Source organism: Megascapheus bottae, unplaced genomic scaffold (genome assembly GCF_031878675.1).
Source record: "Megascapheus bottae isolate mThoBot1 unplaced genomic scaffold, mThoBot2.hap1 HAP1_SCAFFOLD_40, whole genome shotgun sequence".
Taxonomy (NCBI): Eukaryota; Metazoa; Chordata; class Mammalia; order Rodentia; family Geomyidae; genus Megascapheus; species Megascapheus bottae.
In genome coordinates, this window is record NW_028327715.1 from 643,557 (window position 1) to 664,927 (window position 21,371).

The 21,371-nt window shown below is 37.3% G+C and overlaps 2 long non-coding RNA genes across 4 annotated transcripts; both read right to left on the bottom strand.

Annotated features, from left to right (window-relative positions):
* Window positions 1–671: 671 nt before the first annotated feature.
* Window positions 672–2,447, bottom strand: LOC150039278 (uncharacterized). Its single transcript, XR_016534421.1, has 3 exons — window positions 2,396–2,447; window positions 1,478–1,531; window positions 672–716 (listed from the first exon to the last, which is right to left on the bottom strand). It is a non-coding gene; the product is annotated as an uncharacterized LOC150039278 (long non-coding RNA).
* A 4,458-nt stretch (window positions 2,448–6,905) lies between these two features.
* LOC150039279 (uncharacterized) lies at window positions 6,906–20,852 on the bottom strand. 3 transcript variants are annotated; one of them, XR_016534391.1, is made up of 5 exons: window positions 20,390–20,852; window positions 12,936–13,088; window positions 10,705–10,789; window positions 10,207–10,411; window positions 6,906–6,973 (listed from the first exon to the last, which is right to left on the bottom strand). It is a non-coding gene; the product is annotated as an uncharacterized LOC150039279 (long non-coding RNA). The 3 variants fall into 3 exon arrangements; XR_016534393.1 differs by lacking the exon at window positions 12,936–13,088; XR_016534392.1 differs by lacking the exons at window positions 12,936–13,088; window positions 20,390–20,852 and adding an exon at window positions 12,722–12,793.
* Window positions 20,853–21,371: the final 519 nt, after the last annotated feature.

Consider the following 21,371-nt stretch of genomic DNA (forward strand, 5'->3'; position numbering starts at 1 on the left):
CAGTATAAATGCTGTCTATAATCTGAAAGGGTATCAATGTATGTGAATTAATGCACCTTCTATCTGGCAAATATCATGTAACCCTTTTACTAATTACAATAAAAAATGCTGTCTATATAGTGTTCATAGTGTCACCAACCTTAGAACCACAGTGTTTAAAATGTGGCATGAAGTGGACAATGAAAATATTATGCATAAATGAAGTTTTGGATCTAGAGAAAGAGCACACCCATCAGAGAACTGGGCATAACCAGCAAAAATATGGGAAACAGTTGTACAAGAGGTTATTTACCCCTTTCACAATGAAACAAACTTGTAGTCTCTTTGGTATGACATTTTATTTCTTCACCTTGAAAAAATTCATTTGGTCAGAACAAATGCATGGAATTGTGTGTCACTGCTGTAACACCAAAGGAACAAATCTAATTCTAGTAGGATCTCATATATCAGCAAGGTGTGGATTGTCTAGGAATTTTGCTTCACTGCTTACTGAAATAGCAAAACACTTTTATGAGACTCATTTCTCATTTATTCAACAACCATGGAAAAGGAGTAATATTACAGACAAAAGCTGCACTGAGAACATTTTGAACATAATTCCCAGAAACACTCTGCTTAACAACCATGTATATTTATATATCTTTATCTACATATAGATATCTGACGTTTTTGTCAATTCGTCTGTCCCAACTTCTGTTGGATCTTTTCCATCCGTGCTAGAGGATTAAATGATAGTCAAATGCCATGTGAACTCATAGTCTTAGTTTTTTATTCAAATTGGCTACAGTTTATCTAACACAAATAAATTCATAGGAGTAGAAATAATACATAACTTAGCAAAATGAACAAAGGTATTTCCATTTTTCCCTGGAAAGGAAAATTAATTTCTTGTGTAAAAGAAAACTTTTATGCATGATTAAAGTCTTTCTTTCCTAGTAAACTTAGCACAATGCTATTGATATTATGCAGTTTAATGCTAGTTGGAACTCACTTCAGAGGAACTCAATGCTTTAGAACTTCTAATTTTCTGCATTCTAAGTCTGCTCTACTTCCTCTGTCCTTTCATTTATTTGGTTGTTTTTTTTAACTGCCTCTCACAAATGGACAAGGAACGGTAGCCGAAGAAGAAGGATTCTCATCAGTTCTGATAGTGGGTATCAGAATTCTGGAGAATGAAAAAGATCTGTTGTTCTTTTCATTGAGAAACCATTAAGACCATTCTCACTGTTTCTAACTGGGATTCTTACCACTGTTGGCTCTGTGAAAGTTGCATGCAGGAACTGATATGTAAATAAGGATTTGGTTGCTAGGTTTCACTTCAAAGCAGACCATGATCAAGTGTGTGTTCATTTATGCTATCATTCTCTATTTCAATACACACAAGGATTACATGAGAACTCTCTGAGAAGCTGCCATATTGATTGGGCATTGTACTTACATTGAAATCAGTTTAACTTTCAGATGATAGACAACTCACCAAATGTCAATGTTCGAGTCACAAACCGCAGTGGCTGGAAACGTCGTGACATCACTAGTAATGAAATAAAATTAGAAACAGATAATTGAGTTGGACCATGTAGAGGAACTCAAACATGTTTTATACAAGCTGGATATCGAAATCATGGCCTTGCTCCTGCTAGGAAAATGTTGTGCCCCTTGAGCTACATCTACATCTCCAGCTCTTGTGTTCCCTCAAGTGATTTTCTCTGGTACTGCAGTGCAAAACTGAGAGGCATGTTATTAAATGAAAAGCAGTATTCCATTTTGCCATAGAAATGGAATTGTATCTCTTGGGGATATTAAATATGGACCTCAGAAAATTAAAGGTTTCATCCAAGATGGAAGAATTTTTCTCAGTACATCTACCACAATGCCTAATTCCATCTTGTGTAACTTTCAATGCAAGTCAAAGGAACTCAACCCTGAATTCCCTAATTTTCTGCTTCCTCCATTCCTTCAATAATCTGGGATATCTTTACTGATTTCAACTCTCAGATAGGAACACTGGACAGTAGGCCAGAAGCAGGACTTCCATCAATATAATGGTGGGCTTTTCAGTATCACCATTGTGGAGAATGCAGGGTCAATCCACACTCAATAAGAACTTTAATAGTAGGCTCTACACACCATTTCACCACAGGGTTAGTTCTGAGTAGGACTGTCACCTCCGTTGGCTAATAGAAAGCAACATACAAGCACTGACATTATGAAAAATTTGGTTGCTTCCTAGACTACAGAGCAGCCAATCCAGCAGTGTTCTTTGACCAACTCAATCATCCTCTATTTGTGTCAATATTCAAAATGACTTCATAAAGATATTCCTAGGCTGTCTGTATAATCTGTATTGTCCTCAGACTCCAAAACGATTGTACACTGAGATGTCAAATCAACTCACCAAACATTTGCGCTCGGTTCAGATATGAGGACCTCTAATGTGTGGTGCTCACTATAACAAAATACAAAACATAGAGACAATTAAGTGGGACACTGGGAGAAGAAACAATGCATTTCCCTAAAAGGTTGGGGGTTTAAACTATGGTTTTCGCTAGATATGCATTTGAGTTGTGTATCTAACTGTTCTATAGCTTCAATCACTGTCTCTGAAACTGCAGCTTAAAGTTTGGGCCCAGTGCTGAATGAAGCTTCTGAGGACAGAAGATTGCTTTTGTCTATGCTGACTCAATCATCCCTTGCTGGCTGTGCTCTCAGGATGATCTGGCATGGGTAGATGAACCACTGTCAGACCTCTGTGATCTACTGGATCATGTACTGAGAGAACTGAAGACAGATGACAAAAACAAAGTCACTAAGCAAAAGAATGTGTCTGAAAGGCTAATTCAGTTCAGCAGCAAAATGCTGATGAGGGAATGTACAGATCAAGAGTGGAAGCAACAGGGCCGGGAGTTTGGCCTAGTGGTTAAAGTGCTTGCCTAGCATGCATGAAGACCCAGGTTCGATTCCTCCGTACCACATACATAGAAAAAAGCCGGAAGTGGTGCTGAGGCTCAAGTGGTAGAGCTCTAGCCTTGAGAAAGTCCAAGGACAGTGCTCAGGCCCTGAGCCGAAGCTCAGGACTGGCAAAAAAAAAAAAGAATGGAAGCAACACCCGTGGCACAAGAACAAAAGGAGCACAAGGCCAAATACCACAGCAACTGCACAGGAACACACACACACACACACACACACACACACACACAATTGGTAATTTCCTTGATGAAGAATGTGATCTTGTGAGAAAACCCAGCAACTGTCCATTTCAAAAATTACAATCATGTCTTGATGCCAAGATTTTAAGGCTTTACCCAAATAAATGACGTCTGTGCACTATTCATGGAGTCAGAAACCTTCGATTCACATTTATGAAAAAGTTGCATTAACTGTACAGAAGAACATGGCATCTGCCAAATAGGATAGAAATCTAAAGGAGGAGTGGATGGACCAAACAATTGTCCAAGCCAAAAGGGAGACTGTGGAGACATTCTCTTCTACTGTCTCGAACAAGAGACAAATGTTCACAGCCACTTTCAGACCTATAATCCCCAGTCGTGGGAGGTAAATTGTTAGTGCACAAGTTCTTCCTTTGTGATCCTTTGTTATTGCCATCCTAGAAAATGTGTACAAACCCTTCAATCTGTGTCTCATGCCCAGGTGGTCTGATCAGAGTTTTCTAAGAGTTCCCTTCACTGCTCACAAGGACCGGGAGAATTCACTTTCTCCTGGAGTCTGACTGAGTCCTTCACCCAACTTTCAGAAGGATGGAATGGCACAGACAAAATCGCACTGCCGTGACACTCCAATAGTTCTCCACATTCTATGTGCTCAGTCTCTGAACATCTTTGTACACATGTATATCCATATTCTGGTATCTGTTATTTTATGCTGACCTCTCTAGATATATGTGTGATCTGCTTTGAATCATTAAATTATACAGAGTAAAACACTGTGGAAATTCCTAAAACTATTTTTCACCCAAATTTGGTACAATTCATCAAAAACAATCACAAAATATACTATTTTTGGAAGGGGAATTTCCTAGAAATGAGGTTCTTGGTCCAAAGAAATGTTGACCTCTGATAAAGGAATCTTGTATAAAAGATTGACAAAGAATTCTTTCCTTATGGACATATATTGTGGATTTGTGTCTTTCCTTATTTTCCATTTCACTTGCTATGCAGGAAATCAAGCTGATATACCATCTACACTGCTGCTTCCATGACTCCCTCAGTTCCCACTTGCTGGTGCTACTGTTGGCTGTCTTTCTAGCCTCCTTGATTGATAGAAAGATCTGTAGGCTCCCATCCAATGTGATAGTATGCCTTTCAAGGTAACAGAGGAGTGGAGTATGAAGAAGTGATTCAGGTTCCATTAGTGTTTTTTTTATGTGAAATCTGTTTCCAATACATTCAATTGGTGTGAGTTTTATACATGAACTGTGACCATCTTCATTTCCCTTTATAGATCCTACTACTTGACTTTCAAAGAAAACAGGAACAATTGTCTTTTGACCTTTTCTATTCTTATTTATGTCAAAACTTAAAACAAGGATGTACTGATACTGATCGACTGTCATATATATTGTCTACGGTTACAACACTTTACATTGTTTATCACTCAGTTGACAAGTACATGGACTCACCATATGTTGAGGGCCGGCCAGGACTGGGATACATTTCCCCTCTCGGTGTCAGATTCCACACTGTGAAGAAATTAAAGACATACACAAAAATTGAGCCAGAACAGTACAGAAAAATATCTACATTGCTGGGTATTGAAACCATGCCAAGCATGGGATCTGATATTAGAGCTCCACCTCCACCTCTGCTATCCCTGCCAGGCCTCCTTGAAGTATTGAGGTTTGACTTCAGAATCTTGGGTTAGATGAAGCTGCATAGGAGTGATTCGAGTTTTGGCAATGCTGCCTCATCATGTGAACCTCTGTTTTCTCTTAGAATGGCAGGGAATGGACTGGTGAACCACTGAATAACATTTCGTGGAAGATCTGATGATAGCAAGTGGAAGGCACTCAGAGTAGAAATGGCTTTGAATGGCTATTTCCAATCCTGCACCAAAACATTGGACTACAAATGTGGAGTTTGAGTGATAATGCGTTATATTAGAGCACAAGAGCAGAGGGGCATGTCATAATACCAGTGCATAATCATATGAATACACATAAACACACATATCACACACACACACACACACACAAACACACACACATACAAACACATAGGTTAAACAGTCCATAATTTCTTTGGTTGAGTATGTGATTTCTTTGGAACACCCAGTCACTCTTCACTTCAGCAATTAAAATCATGTCTTGATCCCAAGACTTTAATGATTCGCCCAAGATAAATGATGCTATACAATACACATCAACTCATAAACCCTGGATTCATATTTGTTAAAAATTGGCATTGGGATGGGAATTTGGCCTAGTGGTGGAGTGCTAGCCTAGCACATGAAGATCTGGCTTCAATTCCTCAGTACCACACACATAGAAAAAAAAAGCCAGAAATGGTGCTGAGGCTCAAGTGGTAGAGCTCTAGACTTGAGAAAATCCAAGGACAGGATTCAGGCCCTGACCTCAAGCCCAGGACTGGCCAAAAAAATGTTAGTATTTACTGTACAGAAAGAATGGCATGTGCCAAGTAGGTCAGAAAACTAGAGGATGAATCCATGGGCAAGAAAACTATCACAACAAAATGGGACTTTGTGCTTCAATTATTTTCTTCATCCTTGAGTCAGAGCCAAGTGTTCATGGGCCCTTGGAGAACTGAATCCCCTCAGTGCTCTCAAATACATTGTTAGTGCAGAAGCTACTTCATTGTGATTTGTCACTGAGCTCTAGAAAACATACACAATCCCTTGGAATAAAGTCTCATGGAGGTGATCTGATTATAGATTTTTCTAAGAGTTCTCTTTATGGCTCACTAGAACAACAGGAACTCCATTCTCCTCACTCATCTTAGTCATTCACCCAACTCGTGAAAGGATGGAATGGCACAGATAAAAGTGCACTACTGTGACATTCAAAATACTGCCCACAAACTTGATGCATACTCTCTGTACAACTTTATACACATACCTATCTATATTCCAGTATCTGACCCTCATGGCTGACTTCTCTAGACATACATTTCCTTCCCCTTATTATCACTACTTTATCTTTAAATTATACGCAGTCAAATACTATGTTAATTCTCACACCTACTTTTTTCCCAAAGTATCTATAATTCATCAAAAACTATCTATATATTGTATATGCAAGAGAGTACTTCCTGAATTTTCCTGGAAAATGATGCTTCGTACTGTAATAAATGTTCACTTCTGCCAAACAAAGTTTTTATTCAACATTGGCCAAGAGATCTTGCCTTATGAATGTACACAGTGTTGACTGTGGCTTTGTGGCTTCCCTTATTTTCCATTTCACTTGCTATGTAGGAAATCAAGATGACATATCCTTTACATTTCTGCTTCCGTAGCTCCTCTGTTCCCTACTTGGTTGCAGTATTAGTGGCTGTCTGTCCTACCTCTCTGATTGATAAAAGGATCTGCAGGACCTCTATCTGATGTGATGCTGAGTCTTTCAAGGTAACATAAGTGTGGGGTATAAAGAACTGATTCAGGCTCCTTTAGCTACTTTGTATGTGAAATCTGATTCCATTCCATTCAATTAGTGTGAGTTTCATATATTCACTGTGACCATCTTCATTTATCTGCATAGATCCTGGAACTTGACTTCCAAAGAGAATAGGAACAGTTGTTTATTGGTGTGTTCCATTGTGGCCTGTTTATTTTCAAAACTGAAAACAAGGTTGTACTAACACTGTGTGCCTGCCATGGGTATTGTCTATGGTTACAACACTGCATATTGGTTAGCATTCTGATGAGAAGTACACGGGGGACTCACCAGATGTTCAGGGCCGGCCAGGACTGGGACAACTTTCCCCTCTGGGTGTAAGTGTCCACACTGTGAAGAAATTAAACACATACGCAAAAATTGAGTCTAAAAAGTAAAGAAAACTATCATTTTCTATCTACAATGCTGGGTATTGAAACCATGGACTTCTCCATGCCAAGCATGGGATCTGCTACAGGAGCTACCCCTCCACCTCTGCTATCCCTACCAGGCCTCTTTGCAGTACTGAGATTTGACTTCAGAAGCCTGCACTAGATGAAGCTGCATGGGATGAGACTAGCATTTGGCAACGCAGTCTCATCACATGAACCCCTGTTGTGCCCTCAGCATGGCCAGGAATGGATTGGTGAACCACTGGTCAACTCAATAATGACATTTACTGAGAGGACTGATGATAATAAATGGAAGGAAATCAGATAGAAATGGCTTTGAAAGGACATTTCCAATTCAAAATATTGGCAACAAAATATTGGACTGGAAAGGAAGAGTTGAAAAGAAAATATCAGACTTAAGCACAAGAGCAGAGGGGCAGATGTCATAATACCAGAGTACCAGCACACAAACACACATATAAACACACACACACACACACACACACACACACACACACACACACTCTCTCCCTAATTTCTTTGAGAATATGATTTCTTTGGAACACCCAGTCACTGTTCATTTTCACAATTAAAATCATTCTTGATGCCTAGACTTCAATGCTTTACCCAAGGTTATTGATATCTACACACTATTCATTGAGTCATAAATCTTGGATTTAGATTTTGAAAAAGTATTCACTGTACCAAAAGAATGTGTTATTTGTACACACTGGAATTCTATGCTGCTGTCAGAAAGAATGACATTGCCCATTTGTTCGGAAATGGGAAGACTTAGAAAAAAATCATATCAACTAAAGTAAGCCAGACTCAAAGGAACTTAGGCTCAGTGGTTTCCCTCATTTGTCATAATCAGTGGAAACGTTGGGCTGTCCTAGCAGAGATTTGCAATAGGGCAAAAACCTTGATACAAAAGGCCATAGAGTAGGACGCTAAATCAAAGGATTTCTAGGATGTAGAAACATAAGCCATATAATGAATGATTGTTGTTCTTAAGGTACTATGTTATCTCTCATCTCTTTTGCTGTCCCTTGGTTATCTCATATTGTTACAGTATCTCACTTTGTTACCTGATATATCGGATATATTTCTTTTTGGTTATTTGAAATTGGATAGGGAAGGGGGGGAAACTAGATGAGGGGTGGGGGTGGGGGGAGGGAAATGGGGATCAAGACATGTGAAAGGTTATCAATGTATGTGAAGTGATGCACCATCTATCTGGCAAATATCATATAACCCTTCTATTAAGTACAATAAAAATATATGAAAAAATAAGAATGGCATGTGCCAAGCAGGGCAGCAATCTAGAGGAGGAATCATGGGCCTGACAATTGTCCACAACCAGGAAAACAGGGAAAAGGGATCTACAAGGAACTTCCTTTTCCTCAGCCCTGTGTAGGTGCCAAGTAGCTGTGGGCCCTTTGATTTGAGCCCTATATCCCCCAGTGTTGTGATGTAAATTGTTACTGCGGAAGCTACTTTTTCTGTGATCATTTGTCATTGCAGTCTACAAAATGTGTACAGTCTCTCAGAATAGGGTCTTATAAACAAGCTATCCTATCAGAGTTTTCTAAGATTTCTCTTTACTGTTCACTGAAACATCAAGAACCCCATCTCCTCACTGGTGTCTCAATCATTCACACAAATTTAAAAGGACAGTATGGCATAGATAGAGCTGCACAGCTGTGACATTCAAAATAGTTTCCATAATGCAGGGATCAAGTGACTAAAATCCTAGCTACTCAGGAGGTTGAAATCTGAGGATCATATTTCAAAGCCAGCCTTGCCACTGTAATTTCCAATGAGACTGGAATCTCCAGTTAGCCACCAGAAACCCAGAAGTAGTGCTATGGCTCAAGTGGTATAGCCCCTGCCTTGTGCTGAAGAGCTCAGGGACAATAGCACACAGGCCCAGAGTTCAAGTCCCCATCCTACAAAATAAAATCAAAGAAAATAATCGGTCCTACATACTTATTTAGTCTCTGTATATCTTCATACATATGCCTATCTATGTTCATTATTTGACCTATCATAGCTGACCTCTCTAGATAGAGATGGGATCTGCTTTGAATCATTAAATTAAGCACAGTAAAATACTATGTACAATCCTATATATACTTTTTTAATTTTTGCTAATTCTGGAGCCTGAACTCAGGGCCTGGGCACTGACCTTGAGCTTTCTCAAGACTAGCGCTATATCACTTGAAACACAGCACCATTTCCAACTTTTCCTGTGTATGTGTTACCAAGAAATAGAACCGAGGGCTTCCTGCATGCTAAGCAAGCACTCTACCACTAGGCCATACACCTGGCCCTTCCTATATGTACTTTTTCACACAAATTAGCTGCAATTCACTGAAGACTAACTATAAATATGATATATATATATATATATATATATTCAAGAGGGTATTTCTTGTGTTTTCCTAAAAAAGAGACTTTGGGATCTCGCTAAATGTTCATCTCTAAAAAACAAAGCTTTTAGACAAGACTGATGAAGAATTCTTTCCTTGTGAACCTACACCAATGTTTTTTGTGGTTTTGTTGTTTCCTAGATTTTCTTTCCCTTGCTATGTAGAAGCTGAATCTGATATATCACCCAAATTCTGCTTCCAGGTCTCCTTTTATCCCTTTTGCTCGTTATGTAGAAACTCCAGCTGATATGGCTTTTAAATTTTGTATCCTTGTTCACTGTTTTCCACTTCATGCATTATAATAAAAATTCCAGCTGATATATCATCAAAATGTTTGATTCTGTTTCCCCTTTACTCCTTGCTTCCACCAATACTAGCTTTCTTTCCTGCCTGTCTTATGGAGAAAAAGATCTGCACAGCGGAAGCAAGATTCCTATCCATCATGATGGTGGTATTTCAGGTGAAATAGTCCTGGCTTTTGACACATTTATCCTGATTCCTTTAGCTACTTCATATCTGAATTCCTCCTCACTTCAAACTAGTCATTGTGACTTGAGTGCCTGACCTGTGATACTCTTTTAGCTCCTCATAGTTAACTTTAGAACAGCCTATGAGAAAGTTTCTTTTGACCTCTTTCCTTTGGTATTTATTTTCAAAACAGATAATAGTTACATGATATGGTTGGGCAGTAATATCAACTTAGTCTTGGTACCATATTTCAAAATGATTTTACTTTCAGATGACAGGTAAATCCACTCACCAATTGCTCATGCTGGATCAACAGCTGCTGCCAGAGCCCAGTTTACATGGACTCAGGCATGCCTATCACAGCATCTCAACTGCAGTATTTTAAACAGAAGGAAGCCTGGTGGTGCTGGCATACGCTGGTAGTTCTCCTCTGTAGGAGATAGAGCTGAGGCTCAGGGTTGAAGCCAGCCGCAGCCAACAGTCCCTGAGACTCTCATCTGCAATTCACAAACAGAAATGGAGATATGGCACAAAGTATCTGAAAACTAGCTCCAAGCACAAGAGCTCAGGGACAGTGCTAATGTCCTGAATTTTAAGTACCAAGACCACAAAAAGAAAAAGAGAAAGAAAGAAAGAAAAAGAAATGTGTTTAATTTGTGAATGTGTGACATATCATTTCCATAGGGTTGACATTTATTAACAAAGAAAGTATAGGTATATTCTCAATCTCATCAGCCCAGCTTGGGACTTTTACTCATGGTTTAAAGCATCTTTGAATCCCATGACTTACATATTATATTTGTTGAGGGTCAACACTGCTACAGTGTAATCCGGATATATCTCAGTATAGTATCACTAGGTAACAAACCATTCACCTAAGAGAAGGAAAACACAGAAGAATTTCACACTGATTGTGTTGAAAATATACTTAATATACCAAACATTATGGAAAGTCATGCACACAGAACTGTTTTAGGTGGTGGTGAGCCTTTTAAAATCTATAGCCTATGAAACCTTGAAAGCCATAATTCTTCAGAGTTGACCAATCCTGGGAAAAGTACATTCTGCAATTACTTTTCAAAGTTCTGTTACAGAACAAGAGAAGAAAAATTTTTGAATCAACAAACTTTCACTGATATACAAGGCACCTTTACAGATAATGCATTGCTTCACAGGACATAGAATGTAAATAAATCCATTATTAAGAGAGTTTATATCACAGTTATTATGGATTTTCTACTTGGAAACATTTTATAATAGAAATAAAAAGGATGAGAAATATTGTACATTCTATAATATTTCACAGAGTGGGTACATGTTAAGATAATACAATGTCAATGGGAAATAAAAAGATATTATAACCCTAGCTACTAAGGTGTTCTGAGGATCTCAATTCAAAGAAACCTAAAAAAACAGCCAGGAGACTCCACTTATCTAAAAGGAAAAAAAGCTGCACTTGAGAAAGGGTATCAATGTATGTGAAGTAATGCACCTTCCATCTGGCGAATGTAATGTAACCCTCTATTAATTACAATAAAAAATATATGAAAAAATATATATCTGAAAAAAAAGCTGAAATTGGACCTGTAGCAGATGTCATAATTCACTAATCCTGGGTGCAAAAAAAGTTGTGAAAGCATTTAAGACCCTTAATTAAAACCCCAGTGTTACCACACATTCACAACATCTGTACACACACACAAACACACCCACATACTCAAAATTGTCCAATAATAATAATAATATGATATTTACACTAAGGCATCCAGATACATGTAATACATTCCTACACTCTTCAAAAGAAAAAGTAACATGAAAATAAAATTCTTCTTGTAAAAATATATAAATAAATACATTTAGGTAAAATACTGGTTCTGACTTTTAGATCTGGAGCAGACACTTGTAAAGCACATTGTATCCAGCCATACCATTTCATACAGAAAGGAAACAGAACTCCCAATGCTTGCAGTCCCTAGTCCTTAGTCCCTAGCCATGGGAGCCAGAAGAGGTTAAGGCAGAGAAAAAAGACTTGTAGCCAGCCCTGCTTCTGCTGTGGAGCTGGGACAGAACTGTGAAGAGCTTCAGATACCCTAAAATAATTAGGCAAAAGGACTCAAACTGTCTCCAGCCTTTCAGTTTGTAAACAGCTAGACACAGAGGAGGATCAAACTCTGTCACAAATTTAAATCATAGCTGATTTTCCTGCTACCTTTCAGGCTAAGAACTTTCTTTTCTTTTTCTTTTCATTCCTTTTGGTTCATCACTTCCCCTAAACCCAGTTTGTTAAGATAAATCTTTAGAGGAAATGAGCTTTAGGTGATTGACTAATCAGAAATCCCAGCTATTCAGGAGCTGAGATCTGAAGACAAGAAGTTCAAAGCGTCAAAAAGCTTCGTGGAACTCTAATCTCCACTAACCAGCAAAACTTGTACATGGAGTTGTAGCTCAAGTGGCAGAGTGGTAGGAGTTGGAGAAAAAAAAAGCTAAGGAACAGTGTCCAGGCCCCAGTTTCAAGTCCCCATACAGACACACATACACACACACACACACACACACACACACACACTTTATTCAGGTAGCTACAAGGCAAAGCCTTCATATGTAAGAACCAGAGAGATCCCCAGTCAGCTCTCACTCCTCCAAGTCCCCTCCAATCAGCCCCTTCTCCTCCTCACATTATCCAACAAGCCCTCCCTCAAAAAACTCATTCTTTTTACTTTAATCCCTATGGAAAGGATGGGAAGAAAGTCCAATGTCATAGAGAGCAAACCCTATGATAGACAGACTGCCCTTGCTCAGTCCCTTACCTTGTAGAGCAAACTCTACTCATATAGTTGCTCCTATGGCAACCCCAAACAGAATGTACTGGTCATCTTTACATCACTGCAGAATGAGGAATGGAATGCTCGAGAATTAAAGGCATACCAGTTCTCCTTAAAGACAGTGGACTGAAATTGGAAAGGACATAAGACCAAAGTCGAACACTACAGTAAAATAGTTTCAACACATACAATACCTCACCTTTTCTTTTGCCTCTATATTTAATGTGGAGAATTTTTCCGTTAACCCAAACTTGAAAAATGATTTCTGAAATAAAAGTCTGGGAGATTGGCCTAGTGGTAGAGCATTTGCCTAGCATGCATGAAGACTTGGATTTGATTATTTGGTTCATACCTAGAAAAAATCCAGAATTGGGGTGTTACAAAACCATTTATTAGCTCAAAATTCAGCCAAAAATTAGATATGTTTTTAATTTGGCAAAACTAGTGGAGCTTGTTCCCATGGAATATGCTGGCATACCAGAATGCATAAAACAAGTTGATCAAGAACTAAATGGAAAACAAGATGACCTGAAGAGTGAACAGTAAGTTTGGCCTCTCGTCCAGACAGAAGTGAAGAATGTGCTGATGAAGCAGTGCCCTTTTTACTTTTATTTTTATGTAAAATGTTACAAAATTGACTTTTCTTAATGGACTTCTGTATTAGGAACTGTTCACTGCTGTATTGGTTTGCAGATATTTACCAAAATGCTTCCATATCACTTAGTTGAACTAAGTACTTTGAGCTAGTCACATAAGGTGTGCTATAAAATTTTTGTGGAATTCTGTTTGGCAATACTGTAAATTACATTATGTTTCCAAGTCATAGAACACCATTACATTGTTGTTTGGGATGACACATTTAATAGAAACATGAAAAATTTGTTCTGCATTGAAATAAATTTTATTTTTGCCTCCAAACCCAGATTAATTACATAGAATAATCCTATTACAAGTAGCATACTATATGTCATATACTAGACATAGATTTACTTAGTAAACTTAATATCCAATATATTTGAAGGCCATACTTCAGAGCTCTTCATATAAGCTCTTTTTTCAAGAGTGGCCTAGATTAGTAAAATTAAACCAGAAGTGAGCTAAGCTTTTAAGATTCATTCTCTCTCCTGTACTGAACACATTATATCTATGGTTCTTTGTTTTTTAGAAATTTTTTGTATAAACTTTCTTTTACAAAGGAATTCTTTTTTAAAAAAATTTATTCCTGCTAAGTCAAATCCAGTTATAAGAGATATTGAAGCATTCCAGGGGTTCCCCAGTAGCCTCTTATCTTTGATCCAAGATGTCCATCCTGTATTAATGTCACTACAGTGAGTTAAGCCAAAGACTTTTACTTAGGCATTCCTTCTGAGTTCAACACATCAGAATTATGAATAAAAATCATGTTGGGTTTCATTGTAATTGCATACGGTATATGGAGGACATCTCAAACTGTCACTCATCTATATGTCTTCATCATCTTAAAATGGACTGAACTTTTGGGAGGTGGTTTTCTACTACATTTAGGACTTGGCTCTTCAAAGAGTTTCAAAAATACAAAAAATAATTTCAAAAAAAAAGAAAAAGCCAGGAGTGGTACTGTGGTTTAAGTGGTAGAGCTCTAGCCTTTAGAAAGTCCAAAGACAGTGCTCAAGCCCTGAGGTCAATCCCAGGACTGGCAAAAAAGAGATTTCTGAAATAAAAAGCTTTACTGAACTCTTACAAACTCTAATTAAAAATAAGTGTTAATACTAGTTCCAATTCCCTACTAAGAATAGGTAAAAGGAAAATTGCCCACCTAGTGAAGAGAACCAGGGTATTTCATTAATACAAAGAATATCTGGAAAGAATACTAAAATATTATACTGCATCACATGAAAAGGAAAGCACAACACAAAGGGAGGAAAGTCTTGAACTGATAGAAATTTGCTCTTCCTTGATTGGTTCTTAAGGAGAAGTACAAAGTTCTTGGTGACTAACCTTAAGAATACAGGGACTCAGTTGAAGCATTGTCCCCTTTTCTCTAGTTTAATGTTGTTGATGTACTCTGTTTTTCTCTTTCCTCCTCCATCCTACAGTCAGTAACAAGTTGAGAAGTCTCAGAATCCTCTTATCACCAATTACGTATTCGGATAAATATATTACATTGATCTGTGTCTTCCACTGTCGGTTGGATAGAATGACTAGAAGGCTGGATATTTTCTGAGCCATATTCAATTGGGGTCCACTAGGCAAGAGCGATAGTGAGGACTTGGGGAGGAATAGTTGAATCGCTCACGCTCTCATTTCAGAGAATTGAGAATTTATATGGCTGGGTATGGTGGCTGTAGCTTGCCATCTTATCTATTGAGAAGCAGAGACTGGAGACTGTGGTTCAAGGTCAGCCAAGGAATACTAGTTCTTGAAAGCACATCTGAACTAACTGTTATTATCCTAGCTCCAAGGGAGACACAATGGCTGGGATCCGTGTTGCACACCTATCCTACCCAGCAAGGTGACTGCAAAAAACTCATCTGGACCAGACACAAAGCAAGAGCTGCCTCCCTCAAAAAGAAATGAAAAGAAATAAATCACTGCAAATTAACATTTTTAACACTATACATCATAGTTATGGTTGAATACAGTAACAGAGGAAAATTAAATGAAATAAAGCTAAAATGCCCTGGATATGACTCCTTGGAGATTTCTATGAAAAAAAATTACCACAAAGGGGGACTCAGTAACCCAACAAATGGGCAAACACACGGAAGAGACATATCTTGAAAGAATACAATCAGGAAGAAGTCTTCAAAAATTCCTTGCCCTTAGAGAAATACAAACCAAACGTGAGAACTTCTTCAACATCAGTCAGAATTGGCAATCACTCACAACACAAACAACAACAAATGGTAAGGAAACAGAAATCAGTACAAGCACTATGGAAACTGATACGGAGGTTCCTCAAAAACCTAAAAATACATTTACCAACCAATACAGTGATAACATTTTGGGTCATGTATCTGAAAGAATGTAAATCAGGATATGATAGAAGCACAAGCAAACACACAATCTTTGTAGCACTGTTTAAAATAGCCAACATATGGAAACAGTTGACCCAAAACTGTCAAATGAATTGATAAATGGGGTATAGCTACATAATATGTATTATTCATCCATAAAGATGAAGTTATATTGTTTTCAGGCCAGGTTCACAAGGGAAAAATCACATGTTTCCTCTCATATATGCAAAAACATATGTAAAAGGATACATGGAATCATACACAAAAATACAGGAGTATCTTCATTATTATGGGAATGTTTTATTAGATTAGAAGGAAATGAGGAAAAGAGAATGATAGATGTTGAAAACTACTGCAATAGAATGTATCTGTGAATGGAGACAGTATCACAATCTTACTAATGAAAACGCTGCTGAATAATACCAGATATAGGGAGAGTAAGAAAACGTGGGTCCATCTAATTCAAGAATACTAGGTGCAGGTTTGAAACACCCTGGTGAAGGATGTAGGTTCTACAAATAGATTTAGCTTGGGACCCTGCCATATTGCTATTGGGGATATATCTCAAGGAATCTAATGAATATACAGGAAAACCCATGCATACCATGTTTATTTCAATTCGATTACCACAAGCATACGATGGATTCAGCTAAAGTGCCTAGGAACTAAAGATTAAATAAAGAATTGTAGTACATATATATGATGGAATATGACTCCGTTATTTTTTCTCTCATATATTTTATTGTAATTAATATAAGAGTTACATTATATTCACCAGATAGAAGGTGCATTACTTCATATATATTCATACACTTTTTCATGTCATGGTCCCCATTCCACTCCCCCTTCCCACCGCACAACTTGATTTCCCCTCTTCCCTCTCCTATTTCAAATAAGCAATGAAGCATATATAAAATATAACAGATAACAGGTGAAATATTGTAATAATATGAGATAACCAAGGGACAGTAAAAGAGATGAGAGATAACATGGTACGTTAAGGACAGCAATCACTCATTATATGGCTTTTGTTTCTTTATCCTGGACGTCCTTACATTTAGCGTCATACTATATGGCCTTATGAATCTAGATTTGGTTCTATTGTGAATCTCTGCTAGGAGAGCCCAAGGTTTCTATTGATTATGACAAATGAGGGAAATCATTGAGCCTGTGTTCCTTTGAGTCTGGCTTACTTCACTTAATATGGTTTCTTCCAAAGTTTTCCATTTCCTTACAAATGGGCGGTGTCATTCTTTCTGACTGCAGCATAGAATTCCATTGTGTACAAATACCACATCTTGTTGATCCACTCATCAACTGAGGGACATCTGGATTGGTTCCATATCTTTGTTAGGGTAAATAGTGCTGCAATGAACATTGTTGTGCTGGTGGATTTAGTATGTCCTTGTTTCTGCATGATTGGGTAAATGGCAAGTAGTGGAATTGCTGGGTCATAGGGGAGTTCTATATTTAGTCTTTTGAGAGACTGCCTTGCTTTCCATAGTGATTGAACGAGTTTGTACTCCACCAATAGTGTAGTAATGATCCCTCCTTGTCCATATCCCCTCCAGCACCTGCTGGTAATAGATTTTTTGATCCTGGCCATTTTAACTGGAGTGAGGTGGAATCTTAGAGTTGTTTTGATCTGCATTTCTTTTATGACTAGAGATGTCGAGCATTTCTTCATGTGTCTATAGGCCATTCTTATTTCTTCTTCAGAGAAGTCTCTCTTTAAGTCTTTGGCCCATCTTTTAATGGGATGGTTTTTTCTTTGGAGATTACTTTTGGAGTGATTCAATTTTTTGAGCTGTTCATATATTTTAGATATGAGGCCTTTGTCTATTCTATGGTTAGTGAAGATCTTCTCCCACTCTGTAGGCTTTCTAGTTAATTTGCTAGCTATGTCCTTTGCCATACAGAAGTTCTGCAGTTTAATGCAGTCCCAATTATCCAGTGTTTCTTGGTCCTTATTAAGAAAGTTTCAACCTGTGCCAAGGAGACCTAGAGTATCTCCAATTCCTTCTTATAAAGTTTTCAGTGTATCAGCTTTTACTTCGAGGTCTTTGGTCCATTTGGAATTAATCCTAGTGCAAGGTGAAAAAGAAGGATCCAACTTTAGTTTTCTGCAGGTGCTGAACGAGTTCTGTAAGCAACATTTGTTGAAGAGGCTTTCTTTCTTCCATTTTATTTTTTTGGCTCCCTTATCAAAGATTAGGTGACCATAGGTCTGTGGGTTAATGTCTGGGTCCTCAGTTCCATGCCGTCTTCCGTAAATCCTCAGTTACTTTTTTTAAAAAAAATCCTAACATCCTGTGATTTACAGTACAGTGGACAGTCCTGGAGATGATCGTGTGATTGAGATGAACCAAGCTCAAAAAGAAAATATCACATTTTCAATTATTGCTGGAATCCAAACTTTAAAGGCATACCAGTACATGTATATTATATATATATATATATATGTCTGTACACACACATATACACAGAAAAACCAACATGGAGGCTAAATATAATCAAACTATAGTAAATAAAAAGGCTGTTAATGAACAGAGGAATGGGAGATGGAAAGAGAAATAGGATGAGATTCTTCCTATTAAAATGCAGTGTATACACATGGCAAATATTATGGATATACTGCTTTATGTAGTAAATATACACTAAAAATTAAGCTCTTCAAATAATACCAGCCTTTATTAAAACAATACCTAGCAGGAACCCTAAATAATAACTAGAGGGGCGTACTCTATCAATCCTTCAAAAATGGATAAAGACATTAAAACATGGAAAACTGAATTGTCGGAATTTATATTAATAGTACTTCATCATTATAATTAAGGGATAGTTACAGTAAAGCCTTAACATGTATCATTATTTCATGTTAATTATTTACTAATTTCAGTTTTAAACCTTTCTGAAAGTAATCTTCACATCTCTGCAAAATTTCACCCAAACTTCACAGTGATTTTTTTCCTGAAATCATCATAGCAATAAATCATTGAATTCATAGGGAAACATAAAATATCCCAGGTAGTAAAAAATAATCCTGGGTAAAAAGATCAAAACACTAAAGGTTTTATACTACCAGACTTTAAAAGATTGTAAAGCTACATGGATAAAAACAACATGGTCCTTAGAAAACTAAGAAAACAAAATAGAAGACTCAAAATTAAATGCACACAGCCATCCTCATACAATTATTGGAAAAAGGAATCAAAAGTATGGTTTAACAATTTTGAACAACTGCTTATCTACATGTAGAAGAGTGAACCTACAATCATAGTCTCTCTATACAGTTCAAAAATCAATTCAAAATGGATAAAAGCTATTTATATTAAGATTTGAAACTTTGACATCACTACAGAACAACACAGGGTGCAGTGAACAAGAGAGACAGGAAATTATCTCCTGGATAGGACTCAAGAAAATAAGAACAAGAATTAGTTGACAAATAGGATTCCAATCAATTAAAAAGTCTCTACACATCAAATGACACCATAAATTCATGCAACAATTTACACAATAGGAGAAAATCTTGGTCCTCTATAAAACACATAAGGGTTAATATGAAGAATACACAATTCTACAAACAAAAACCAATTAATAAATTAGCAAATGACTTCTTCAGGTTGCAGCAGTACAAACAGTTTCCACCTCATTTGCAAAGTGACCCTGAGACTGCAATCTCACCACAGTGAGAACAGCAATTATTATAAAAGCAAACAACAAATGCTGATGATGAGGTTGTGAGAGTAGATATGGGGAAAATATCCTTTATACAATACACTACAGTGGCTGGGCATGTAATTTCGTGTGTCCACTGTGGAAATCACATACTTATAGGATGCTATAAATATATACATACTTGTATGTAAATATATATATGACTATATATACACAAACTCACATATAAGTATGTATATATGTGTATGTATCAGTATATATGTGTGTATATACATAAATGTATTTATACATATATATTTATTTATTTATGTTGGCTAGTTCCATTAACCCTAGCTAATCAGTAGAGTGAAACCTGATAGATGACAGTTCCCCCCAGCCCTGGAGGAAAGACCATGGTACTTCATCTTCCAAAGTGACCAGCAACAAGCCACGCTGGAGTATGGTTTAAGTGGCTAAGTACCAGCAAGCAAGCCAAGAGAACAAACTCTAGGGCTTGACCTAAAATTCTCCTATTTAGGGGCACTTGGGATAGGCTAAAATAGAGCAACCTTATAATCCTGCTGTGTGACCTTTGCATATAGAGTCAAAGGATTGATTAGACATAAAACTCAGATGCTGCTATATGACCTTTGGACAAACATCTGGAGAAATGTAAGTTGTTAAAACAGTTAAACATTTATAATACCCATTTTTATTGTAGTGCTCTTCCCAACAGTTAGGCTGTGCCTCAGCCAAGGTAAACAACAACCAATGAATGCGTAAAGAAAATGTAACACTCGCGCCCAAAGGATAGCCTAGTGGTAGTGTGCCTGCCTAGTATGCAGGAAGCCCAGTGTTACATTCCTTGGTACTACCAACACAAAAGCCCGAAAAAGCCAGAAGTGGTAATACCCTAGCCCTGAGAAATCCCAAGGACAGTGCTCAGGCCTTAAGTTCAAGTGCTAGGATTGGCAAAAGGAAAAAATGTAATACTTACAAGCAATGGAGTTTGATTCACATGAAGAAGAGTCAAATATCATTGTCTCTAGGCAAATGAATGCAACTGGGATCATCATGTTGACTGACATAAACCAAGCTCAAGATGTCAAATAGCACAGGTTTCCATTCATGTGGAAACTAGATCTAAAGTAATGATAATAAATAATAGTAAAAATGGGAGATGTGTAATAAAAAAACAAAACAAAGTGAAACAAAAACACAACAAAGGGAAACCTGCTGATTAAATAAGTGAGAGAGGAGATGGAAACCAGGTATGAGGAAGATGATGTTTCATACAGACACTCACCTATATATGGAGAGAGTCTGCCGAAACCTATTAAATGCTGTATGGACAAATGGGTTAAAAAGGAATAGGACAGGAGAAACTCATTCAAAGTTCAATGTACATATGTATAGGAATATCATAATTAAACCCCATGGTACTATTCATAAATGCTAATAAATTGTTTAATCATTACAAAATGATAATTATGCAAACAAAATTAGTAAATCTCATTACACTAAAATGCTGAAACCAATTTCAATACCAAGGAAAATTGAAACAGTTAAGTCAATATGATCTATTGACTTCAGAATTTGCCCTAGTTATAGAAAGTAATGTGTAGGAAGAGTAGACATAAACATGACTTCTTATTTTTATAAAGACTGTTCATGAGCTTAATATAATGTCTGTATAGCTGCAATATCACACAGCCATACAAATTAAAAATGCAACAAAATGGGAGGCAATTTGAGAACATCTCATAGAACCCAACAAACTAGCTTCACAAAAATTAGGTCTTCATTCACATGCGGAATCAAAAACTAAAAGGAGTATATATTCATGTTTAGGCCTATATGGATAAATATACAGCAGGAATTTGACTAAAGGACTACGTAAGTATAAATGGAGAAGGGTGGGTAAAATAAAAGTAGTGGGTAAATATTGAAATAGCTAGTTTGATTGCAAAAATTCTGAC